Source organism: Oncorhynchus kisutch, linkage group LG11, assembly GCF_002021735.2.
Source record: "Oncorhynchus kisutch isolate 150728-3 linkage group LG11, Okis_V2, whole genome shotgun sequence".
Taxonomy (NCBI): domain Eukaryota; kingdom Metazoa; phylum Chordata; class Actinopteri; order Salmoniformes; family Salmonidae; genus Oncorhynchus; species Oncorhynchus kisutch.
This window is the reverse complement of record NC_034184.2, coordinates 46,190,001-46,201,546: the sequence shown is the minus strand read 5'-3', so window position 1 is coordinate 46,201,546 and position 11,546 is coordinate 46,190,001. Positions and strand designations below refer to the sequence as shown.

Below are 11,546 nucleotides of genomic sequence, written 5' to 3'. Positions count from 1 at the left end.
TAGTTCTAAAAATCTTTGTCTGCTTCTTCTTCTTTAAATTAAAAGGTGCATACACTGAAAGGTGCATACACCACCACCTAGTGCGAGTCCGGTGTAAGAGTTAGTTACCCTACCAACTAACTCGACACTCATTAAAACATCACCACTATTCCACTAATGGCCCCATCTGATCCTAGACTAGGCCGGCTGGGTCTGTGTACCTTCTAGACAATGGCTATCCTACATTAACCAGGATGACGGATAGTGATTCACCATTCAATATCCGTTTTCTTTTATTTCAAGATGATCGAAATTGACAGAAAGCTATCTTTTTCAGCTTCAGATATCGGAAAACAAGCACTGTCAAGGTTGATTTTGTTCCTAGTGTAATGTTAGTTAACATAAGCTAGCGTTACCGTTAGGGCAACTAGCTAACCACACAGTCTCAAGTGAGTGTAATTTGTTTGTAGCCAAATCACCACAACTGTTGTGGCTAGACAAGCTAGCTAACGTTATTGCCTAGCTACAAATTCACTGTTCTATGAAGTTTGTGTTCTCAGTTGTGTTTGATTTGACCGTCTATTATTGACCGTGTTGTGTGGTTAATGTGTGGTCTATATATGGTCAGAGGGACCTGGGGTGCAGATGGTGGTGGAGGTGTTTGGCGTGAAGAGGACAGTGAATTCAGTGGAGGACATCCCAGCCACTTGACAGTGTTGGCACTGTTACTTCCTACCTGACGGGTAAGTGGACATCACTTCTACTTGTACGTTGCCAGCCGAGTGCAGGTGGACTCTACCCTCAACATGAAGCTCCTGCTGCTCCCGCCCCAAATACACACATACACAGGTACACACACACACTATTAAGAGTGTTCCCCTATTTACATTATTGTGTGTTGTGTATTAGGTGAAGGATGATAAACCCGTGTTTGAGAAGAGGTGTCTGGTGTGGGAGAACATGCGGATTCCCTCAAAGTTCCTGAAGGTGACATATTAGTCTTTCCCTCCAAGCCATCCGTTACCCCCTACTGTAGCCCCTTACTCTTAAACCACTAACCCCTAAGTTTCCAACAGGACCTGACTTGTGTGTATGTGTATGTTATAGGAGGAGTTGAAGGCGGAGCATGCGTAGTACCTGCGGCAACACCCAGGTCTATCTGTCTTCAGAGGGATCTAGGGTGCAGACAGCAGATGGTGGTGGTGGTGGAGATGTTTGGGGTGGAGAGGACAGTGGAGAGGACATCCCAGCTACTTGGCAGTGTTGGTGTAACAGTATAACTTTAGACCGTCCCCTCGCCCATACCGGGCGCGAACCAGGAACCCTCTGAACACATCAACAACAGTCACCCACGAAGCATCGTTACACATCGCTCCACAAAAGCCGCGGCCCTTGCAGAGCAAGGGGAACCACTACTTCAAGGTCTCAGAGCAAGTGACGTCACCGATTGAAACGCTATTTAGCTAGCTAACTAAGCTAGCCGTTTCACATCCGTTACATTGGGACTGCTACTTCCTACCTGACGGGTAAGAGGTCACTCTACTTAAACAATCAATAAATCAAGCAAATGTAATTTACATACAAGACACCAGTGCTCCATTCATCTCTTTCTCTCTTTGTCGTCACCTGGCCACCTGAGTGCAGGTGGGCTCTGTCAACATGAGGCTCTTACTGGTCCTACCCCAAGTACACACAGGTACACACATACACAGGTACACACACACAAACCATTAACCCCTAAATTTCCAACATGACCTGACATGTGTGTTACAGGAGTTGAAGATGCCTTGTACCAGCGGCAGCACCCAGAGCTCCAAGCCATGATGGGTCGACTTCCTGCAGTTCCTGCTACTACGAAAACTGAGCGAGGTCATCATGTTCGCCCGCAAGGACTTCTTTGCCTCCTGCCAACTCCCGGGTGGCACCTTGAACACCTCCTCACCTTGAGGACACACATTGTGGCTGCGTCTGTGTCTCAATAGTCTAGTAGCTTTCTTTGACTGGCACTTTAGTGAGGACAATACTATTCTGGTTGGCACTTGTCACCAGTATGTACAGAGGCCCTCGAGATCTAGAGTATTAATAAAATACGAATGCTTTTATGGATGTTTTTTATTTTGTGATGTTTTTACTGTTTGTATGAGGTGCACTGAAACAAATTCCTAATCAACTCTGTTATGGAAATCGCAAGAGGTCCAGTTATGTCACAGTTATTGTGAATGAAAATAAAATGTATCATTTCATGTCTTGTATGTTTCCCATGCTTAATTTCTGTGGAGTAATTCCAGTAACTGCTCATTTGCTTTGGCTCTAATCTGATCAACCGATAATTCTTTAAAGAATAAAGTTATAAATACAATTATTCTCATGCTTGTCTGACTCCAAAAGTAATGCTATTGTTTGTATGAAGTCACTGCCCTGATTTCCTAGAAATGTGACACTTTTGAATAACACAATTATGTGTGTGTATTAATACTCTAGACCATATTGCAAGGCAGACTGAAAGCATTGACTTGACATGCCAAACTGTCTCTACTTTACAGTGCATTCGGAAAGTATTCAGACCCCCTGACTTTTTCCACATTGTGTTACGTTACAGCCTTATTCTAGAATGGATTAAATTGTTTTTTTCCCCTCACCAATATACACATAATACCTCATAATGACAAAGCAAAAACAGTTTTTTCTTAAAAATAAACTGAAATATCCCATTTACGTAGAAAATCAAACCCTTTACTCAGTATTTTGTTGAGCACCTTTGGCATCGATTACAGCCTTGAGTCTTCTTGTGTATGACGCTACAAGTTTGGTACACCTGTATTTGGGGAGTTTCTCCAACTGTTTTCTGCAGATCCTCTCAAGCTCTGTCAGGTTGGATGGGAAGCGTCGGTGGACAGCTATTTTCAGGTCTCTCCAGAGATGTTCGATCGGGCTCAAGTCCGGGCTGTGCCACTCAAGGGACATTCAGAAACTGGTCCCGAAGCCACTTCTGCGTTGTCTTGGCTGTGTGTTTAGGGTTGTCCAGTTGGAAGGTGAACCTTTGCCCCAGTCTGAGGTCCTGAGCACTCTGGAGCAGGTTTTCCTCAAGGATCTCTCTGTACTTTGCTTGGTTCACCTTTCCCTTGATCCTGACTAGTCTCCCAGTCCCTGCTGCTGAAAAACATCTCCACAGCATGATGCTGACACCACCATGCTTCACCGTAGGGATGGTGCCAGGTTTCTTACAAACGTGACGCTTGGCATTCAGGCCAAATAGTTCAATCTTTGTTTAATCAGACTAGAGAATCCTGTTTCTCATGGTCTGAGAGTGCTTTAGGTGCCTTTTGGCAAACACCAAGCGGGCTGTCATATGCCTTTTACTGAGGAGTGGCTTCAGTCTGGCCACTCTACTATAAAGGCCTCGGGTTCGTGCCGTGGGGGAGATCTTCGTGGGCTATACTCGGCCTTGTCTCAGCAAGTTGGTGGTTTGAATATATCCCTCCAGTGGTGTGGGGGCTGTGCTTTGGCAAAGTGGATGGGGTTATATCCTGCCTGGTTGGCCCGGTATCGTCGGACGGGGCCACAGTGTCTCCCGACCACTCCTGTCTCAGCCTCCAGTATTTATGCTGCAATAGTTTGTGTCGGGGGGCTAGGATCAGTCTGTTATATCTGGAGTATTTCTCCTGTCTTATTTGGTGTCCTGTGTAAATTAAAGTATGCTCCCTCTAACTCTCTCTTTCTCTCTTCTCTCGGAGGACCTGAGCCCTAGGACAATGCCTCAGGACTACCTTGCCGGATGACTCCTTGCTGTCCCCAGCCCACCTGGTCGTGCTGCTGCTCTAGTTTCAACTGTTCTGCCTGCGGCTATGGAGCCCTGACCTATTCACCGGACGTGCTACCTTGTCCCGGACCTGCTGTTTTTGACTCTCTCTACCGCACCTGCTGTCTCCTACTCTGAATGATTGGCTATGAAAAACCAACTGTCATTTACTCCTGAGGTGCTGACCTGTTGCACCCTCTACCACCACTGTGATTAATATTATTTGACCCTGCTGGTCATCTATGAAAGTTTGAACATCTTGGCCTTGTACTATTATAATCTCCACCCAGCACAGCCAGAAGAGGACTGGCCACCCCTCAGAGCCTGGTTCCTCTCTAGGTTTCTTTCTAGGGAGTTTTTCCTAGCCACCGTGCTTCTACATTTGGATTGCTTGCTGTTTGGGGTTTTAGGCTGGGTTTCTGTATAGGACTTTGTGACATAGGCTGATGTAAAAAGGACTACAAATACATTTGATTGATGTGTGGAGTGCTGTAGCAACGGTTGTCCTTCTGGAAGGTTCTCCCATCTCCACAGAGGAACTCTGGAGCTCTGTCAGAGTGACCATCGGGTTCTTGGTCAATTCCCTGACCAAGGCCCTTCTCCCCTGATTGCTCAGTTTGGCTGGGCGGACAGCTCTAGGAAGTCTTGGTGGTTCCAAACTTCTTCCATTTAAGAATGAGGAAGGCCACTGTGTTCTTGGGGACCTTCAATGCACCAGTCCGGTTGGAAGGAACCTTCGCCCCAGTCTGAGGTCCTGAGTGCTCTGGAGTAGGTTTTCATCAAGGATCTCTCTGTACAGTACTTTGCTCCATTTATCTTTCCTTCGATTATGAGTAGTCTCCCAGTCCCTGCCACTGAAAAAGATCCCCAAACATGATGCTGCCACCACCATGCTTCACCGTAGAGATGGTGCCAGGTTTCCTCCAGACATGAGGCTTGGCATTCAGGCCAAAGATCTTGGTTTCTTGTCTCTCATGGTCTCAGAGTCCTTTAGGCAAACTCCAAGTGGGCAGTCGTGTCATTTACTGAGGAGTGGCTTCTGTCTGGCCACACTACTATTAAGGCCTGATTGGTTGAGTGCTACTGAGATGGGAGAACCTTCTAGAAGGACAACCATCTCCACAGAGGAACCCTGGAGCTCTGTCAGAGTGACCACCGGATTCTTGGGCACCTCCCTGACCAAGGCCCTTCTCCCCCAATTGCTCAGTTTGGCCGGACGGCCAGTTCTAGGAAGAGTCTTGGCGGTTCCAAACTTCTTCCATTTAAGAATGATGGAGGCCACTCTGTTCTTGGGGACCTTCAATGCTGCAGAAATGTTTTGGTACCTTTCCCCAGATCTGTGCCTCGACACAATCCTGTCTCGGAGCTCTACGGAAAATTCCTTCGACCTCATGGCTTGGTTTTTGCTCTGTCATGCACTGTCAACTGTGGTACCTTTATATAGACAAGCGTGTGTGTGCCTTTCCAAATCATGTCTAATCAATTTAATTTAACATATCAAGTTGTAGAAACAGGATGCACCTGATCATCTGATGTACAGTACATGTAGCTATCTTGGCATTTTAACTGTAGACTCTTATCGGTGTGTGGATTACGATGATTCACGGCAGACTGAAACACTTTCTAAATAATCCTTCCCACTCAGCTTCAACCAGTCCAGACTGATTTAGTCACAGAAGACAGAACTGTGTCGATAAGATACCAGCCGCTGTATTCAGGACAACACTGGTATTGAAAGCTGTAGCTACACTTTGCATGTAGTCGATGATGAAACTATTAGTAAATGGATCTTTCAAATTTGCCCTTTGACAGAGAAGCCTTGAGTGACGAAATGGACTCTTTTTCTCGTGAATATCCCAGCCCCTCATTATCTAAACCCATCACAGCTAGGCAAGAGTCTGTATATTCTCCATGTCTAAACAACTTTGTAATTTCACATTTTATTCATGGATTACGTAAGAGTTTTTAGGCATTTCTGCAACAACAAAAACGCACATTGATGAAAATACGTTCAAATGCCTCTCCTGTGAAGTAGTAACGTGCGTCACATGCCCAGCTTTCTGTAACGGGTCACAAATAGTTCAACGTCAAAACATATTCAGCCAGATCTAGAATAAAGTTTGATGGGTATTCGTTGGTATCTTCGCCTCTCAGGTAGTGAACTAGGGCAGTGTGTGGAAATGCTGGTGTACAGCCTCTAATGAGGAAAGGTGCCCCCATGAGTAATATCAGCTATTACATCAAAACAGGAAATGTCCATTTCAGAATTAATAAACTGCATGTCTGAAATGAATGGCTGGGAAAGTACTGTACTGTGTAGCCTATACTGTGATATTTACCCCATCCTAAAACACAGTATCAGGTTGACCTGTTTCTAATTTGATGGATACTAGCATAGTCATTGTAAATTCATGTCTCCCATTTCAAATACAAAAAGAGCTGGAGTTGTTTCAGCTGGATGGTGGTAGATCGGCCTAAGATGTAGCATCCTATGTCATGATCTGGTGGATTTACACAGCAGTGTAAGAGGAATCAGTTTAGGCTTAGGTCAGTATCAGACACCTCTGAGTGTGCATTGTGCAGTGTTGAAGAACGACTCTCTGTTTGGGATGATCTGTAACCCGCTAGCACCTCCCCCGGTAAGAGGGGAATGAGGCAACCTGACAGTTACACACAAGGATACTTTATTGACATACAACAGACATTCTTTGGGAATGATGGAAATGGCAGTGGTTTTTAAACATCCCTACCATTGGTCCAGAGATAAAATTGAGATGTCGCTGTCCAGGACAGAGGTGAGCTTGCTGCTCTCTCTCTGCTTGGAGGAGACTGCAAGAAGAGTGACCTGCAGAGCCAGGCTGATGGGCCGATGACTGGACCCCTGGGAATAGCCCCTAGCGACCAACCAATGGCCAGTGTATGACCCCCTAGCATGCTAGGCTCCTGCCGGGCGGAGGGGTGCCTACTGAAGAGTCAGAATGTCCGAAAGTTTGTTGTCACTGGCAGGGAATTCGTAACATCCAGTGTGATAACAAAATGCCTTTAATAAACCCATGAGCTGACTGGTGTCCCGATTTCGAGGACTAAGCTGTTTTTATTTCAGTTTTTGTTCGATTTTATCACACTATATCTGACTGTATCAACCAGGTACCATTGGAAGCACCTGGAACCTGTGCTTCGAATGAGTACAGATTTGCTCCCCTCCAGTGGATAGTAGTGGTACTACACCCCAAAATGACAAACCTTCCATATTGAATTTGGCTCATGAGATTTAAAGGAAAATTCACTTTTTTTTTTAACCAAATCTATCTTTTTTTAAATGTAAATGTAATGTTATAGAAGTGTCCTGACATTTTTCTTATATTTCAAATCAAATCAAATTTTATTTGTCACATACACATGGTTAGCAGATGTTAATGCGAGTGTAGCAAAATGCTTGTGCTTCTAGTTCCGACAATGCAGTAATAACCAACAAGTAATCTAACTAACAATTCCAAAACTACTGTCTTATACACAGTGTAAGGGGATAAAGAATATGTACATAAGGATATATGAATGAGTGATGGTACAGAGCAGCATAGGCAAGATACAGTAGATGGTATCGAGTACAGTATATACATATGAGATGAGTATGTAAACAAAGTGGCATAGTTAAAGTGGCTAGTGATACATGTATTACATAAGGATACAGTCGATGATATAGAGTACAGTATATACGTATGCATATGAGATGAATAATGTAGGGTAAGTAACATTATATAAGGTAGCATTGTTTAAAGTGGCTAGTGATATATTTACATCATTTCCCATCAATTCCCATTATTAAAGTGGCTGGAGTTGAGTCAGTGTCAGTGTCAGTGTCAGTGTGTTGGCAGCAGCCACTCAATGTTAGTGGTGGCTGTTTAACAGTCTGATGGCCTTGAGATAGAAGCTGTTTTTCAGTCTCTCGGTCCCAGCTTTGATGCACCTGTACTGACCTCGCCTTCTGGATGATAGCGGGGTGAACAGGCAGTGGCTCGGGTGGTTGATGTCCTTGATGATCTTTATGGCCTTCCTGTAACATCGGGTGGTGTAGGTGTCCTGGAGGGCAGGTAGTTTGCCCCCGGTGATGCGTTGTGCAGACCTCACTACCCTCTGGAGAGCCTTACGGTTGAGGGCGGAGCAGTTGCCGTACCAGGCGGTGATACAGCCCGCCAGGATGCTCTCGATTGTGCTTCTGTAGAAGTTTGTGAGTGCTTTTGGTGACAAGCCGAATTTCTTCAGCCTCCTGAGGTTGAAGAGGCACTGCTGCGCCTTCTTCACGATGCTGTCTGTGTGAGTGGACCAATTCAGTTTGTCTGTGATGTGTATGCCGAGGAACTTAAAACTTGCTACCCTCTCCACTACTGTTCCATCGATGTGGATAGGGGGGTGTTCCCTCTGCTGTTTCCTGAAGTCCACAATCATCTCCTTAGTTTTGTTGACGTTGAGTGTGAGGTTATTTTCCTGACACCACACTCCGAGGGCCCTCACCTCCTCCCTGTAGGCCGTCTCGTCATTGTTGGTAATCAAGCCTACCACTGTTGTGTCATCCGCAAACTTGATGATTGAGTTGGAGGCGTGCGTGGCCACGCAGTTGTGGGTGAACAGGGAGTACAGGAGAGGGCTCAGAACGCACCCTTGTGGGGCCCCAGTGTTGAGGATCAGCGGGAAGGAGATGTTGTTGCCTACCCTCACCACCTGGGGGCGGCCCGTCAGGAAGTCCAGTACCCAGTTGCACAGGGCGGGGTCGAGACCCAGGGTCTCGAACTTGATGACGAGCTTGGAAGGTACTATGGTGTTGAATGCCGAGCTGTAGTCGATGAACAGCATTCTCACATAGGTATTCCTCTTGTCCAGATGGGTTAGGGCAGTGTGGAGTGTGGTTGAGATTGCATCGTCTGTGGACCTATTTGGGCGGTAAGCAAATTGGAGTGGGTCTAGGGTGTCAGGTAGGGTGGAGGTGATATGGTCCTTGACTAGTCTCTCAAAGCACTTCATGATGACGGAAGTGAGTGCTACGGGGCGGTAGTCGTTTAGCTCAGTTACCTTAGCTTTCTTGGGAACAGGAACAATGGTGGCCCTCTTGAAGCATGTGGGAACAGCAGACTGGTATAGGGATTGATTGAATATGTCCGTAAACACACCGGCCAGCTGGTCTGCGCATGCTCTGAGGGTGCGGCTGGGGATGCCGTCTGGGCCTGCAGCCTTGCGAGGGTTAACACGTTTAAATGTCTTACTCACCTCGGCTGCAGTGAAGGAGAGACCGCATGTTTTCGTTGCAGGCCGTGTCAGTGGCACTGTATTGTCCTCAAAGCGGGCAAAAAAGTTATTTAGTCTGCCTGGGAGCAAGACATCCTGGTCCGTGACTGGGCTGGATTTCATCCTGTAGTCCGTGATTGACTGTAGACCCTGCCACATGCCTCTTGTGTCTGAGCCGTTGAATTGAGATTCTACTTTGTCTCTGTACTGACACTTAGCTTGTTTGATAGCCTTGCGGAGGGAATAGCTGCACTGTTTTTTATTCGGTCATGTTACCAGACACCTTGCCCTGATTAAAAGCAGTGGTTCGCGCTTTCAGTTTCACGAGAATGCTGCCATCAATCCATGGTTTCTGGTTAGGGAATGTTTTAATCGTTGCTATGGGAACGACATATTCAACGCACGTTCTAATGAACTCGCACACCGAATCAGCGTATTCGTCAATATTGTTATCTGACGTAATACGAAACATATCCCAGTCCACGTGATGGAAGCAGTCTTGGAGTGTGGAGTCAGCTTGGTCGGACCTCAGCGTATTTCACTTGGTTTTGAGAAAGTTACCCCACCCTGTACTTGCTTCCCGTCTCCCAGCGTCTGTGGTTATAGAACCGGTACAATTACATTTTGTTGGACTCGAGCGATACTCTTCCGTGTGCTAGCATGCGCATGCTTTCTCGTTCCGATTATGGTCATGCAAGACATGAGGAAACCCATGCATGCCTGCACACGGAAATGTACACGGACTACCGCACCACTTACAGCCGCATATTTGGTACCAATGTTTTCATTTCAAACAAGGGATTGCAAATAACCAACTTTCAGCATTATAGAACAATACATCAGCCCCCCAGACCTCCTGAAGACTACAAACAAGAAAAATGTGAATGGGCTGCTCAATATGCATTGTTTTGTGTAGGCCTATTTTTTAGTCAGTGTCTGACAGAGCGGGCCAACGCTGCAAGTGAAATGAATGGAAGTACTCTGTTAGTACTACAGAAATGGTTCAATTTGGTGATTTCGTAACCATTACTCATAACTTAATAAAAGGTTTCAACAGTATACGACAAGTAATCCTCCATGTACTTTCATGCAACCTCTGTTTAAAACAATATCTGGAAATGATTGTAAGGGTGAAAAGACAAATACATTCACATTTAAAATGTTAATAGTCACAAAGAAAACAGGTGCTGCGTCCATTATTCCAGCACCATTTCAACTTCCACATTTCAAAATTCAAAAGGCACTCGCACATCTGAGCTATCTTTTTTGCAGGTGCATGGTAACAGTTGAATAAAATGAAGAAACCCGTACACTGCTCTTCATAGTAACACTGCTCTTTATTAAGCTTTTACGTATCGGCCTCATGGCCTTCGTCACACATTTTGTGAGTATTTTAAATTAGCACCATTATGTAGACATATCCACATCCGTTCCGCGCATCGAATGTGGTTGGAGTCGAGAGAAAACAAATAAGTGCTACCAAATATAACAATGTGCTTTTCATAGATATTCAAATGGTGTGTACATAAAACGTATTAACACGTCTGTAAAACATCAGAGTAATCTGAAATGGGGGCATAATTAATACTCACATTTACAACATAATGTATAAGCATTTCTGTCTGGAGGGTGAAAATACAGAAACATATTTTGCTCAGAGTATTATTTATATCAAACCCTCTGTCTGATATATTAACCTTCTCTATGCCACAAAATCTAAAGTTAGAAATGTCATGTTTCAGGTCATTCAAATATTTTGCGACTGGATAATCCCTGTCGTTTCTCCTGATTGAACTTTTATGTTCACAAATTATGTTTGAGAGAAAGAGAGGTTTTACCTACATAACTCAGCCCACATGCACATTTAATCGTGTAGATAACATGGGGGTGGATGTAGCAGGTAATAATGTCTTAACCTCTGCATTTATAGCTACCATTCCGAAGAGGGCGTAAAAGAGCCGATTTTCTTTTGCGACTGGCAGTTGGCATGGAGCCACTTATCGCGTAAATTGTGACCTCTCCTATATACAATTAGTGGTGGATTCTTAAATTCAGCCGGCAAAGCTGGGTCCGATGATAAAACATGCCCGTGTTTCTTGACAACATCTCCCACTTTTCGAGAGTTCAACGTAATATGTAGTGGTGAACATTACAGAGTCTTCTTTAGCTCTAGCGGTTTTTTTTTGTAGCAGCTCATCTAATGTTCTCCCCCAATAGCAAACTTCATCCACACATTGTGAAGAGTAGCCTCTTCTTAGAAACTTATTACGCACCTCCCCTGCTTTTTCTAGATAGTCCTCTGTGGAGTGGCATATCCGGCGCAGTCTGTTTGCCCTCGACTCCAACCACATTCGATGCGCGGAACGGATGTGGATGGGGCTATGTCTACATAAGAGTGCTAATTTAAAAAACTCACGAAAGCTCTGACGAAGGCCGTGAGGCCGACACGTAAAGCTTATTAAAGAGCAGTGTTAGTATCAAGAGCAGT

At 45.1% G+C, this 11,546-nt stretch overlaps 1 long non-coding RNA gene across 1 annotated transcript; it reads left to right on the top strand.

Annotated features, from left to right (window-relative positions):
- Positions 1-412: 412 nt before the first annotated feature.
- On the top strand, positions 413-2,298 carry LOC116376240 (uncharacterized). Its single transcript, XR_004211641.1, has 4 exons — positions 413-722; positions 889-966; positions 1,087-1,505; positions 1,753-2,298. It is a non-coding gene; the product is annotated as an uncharacterized LOC116376240 (long non-coding RNA).
- The last annotated feature ends 9,248 nt before the right edge of the window (positions 2,299-11,546 follow it).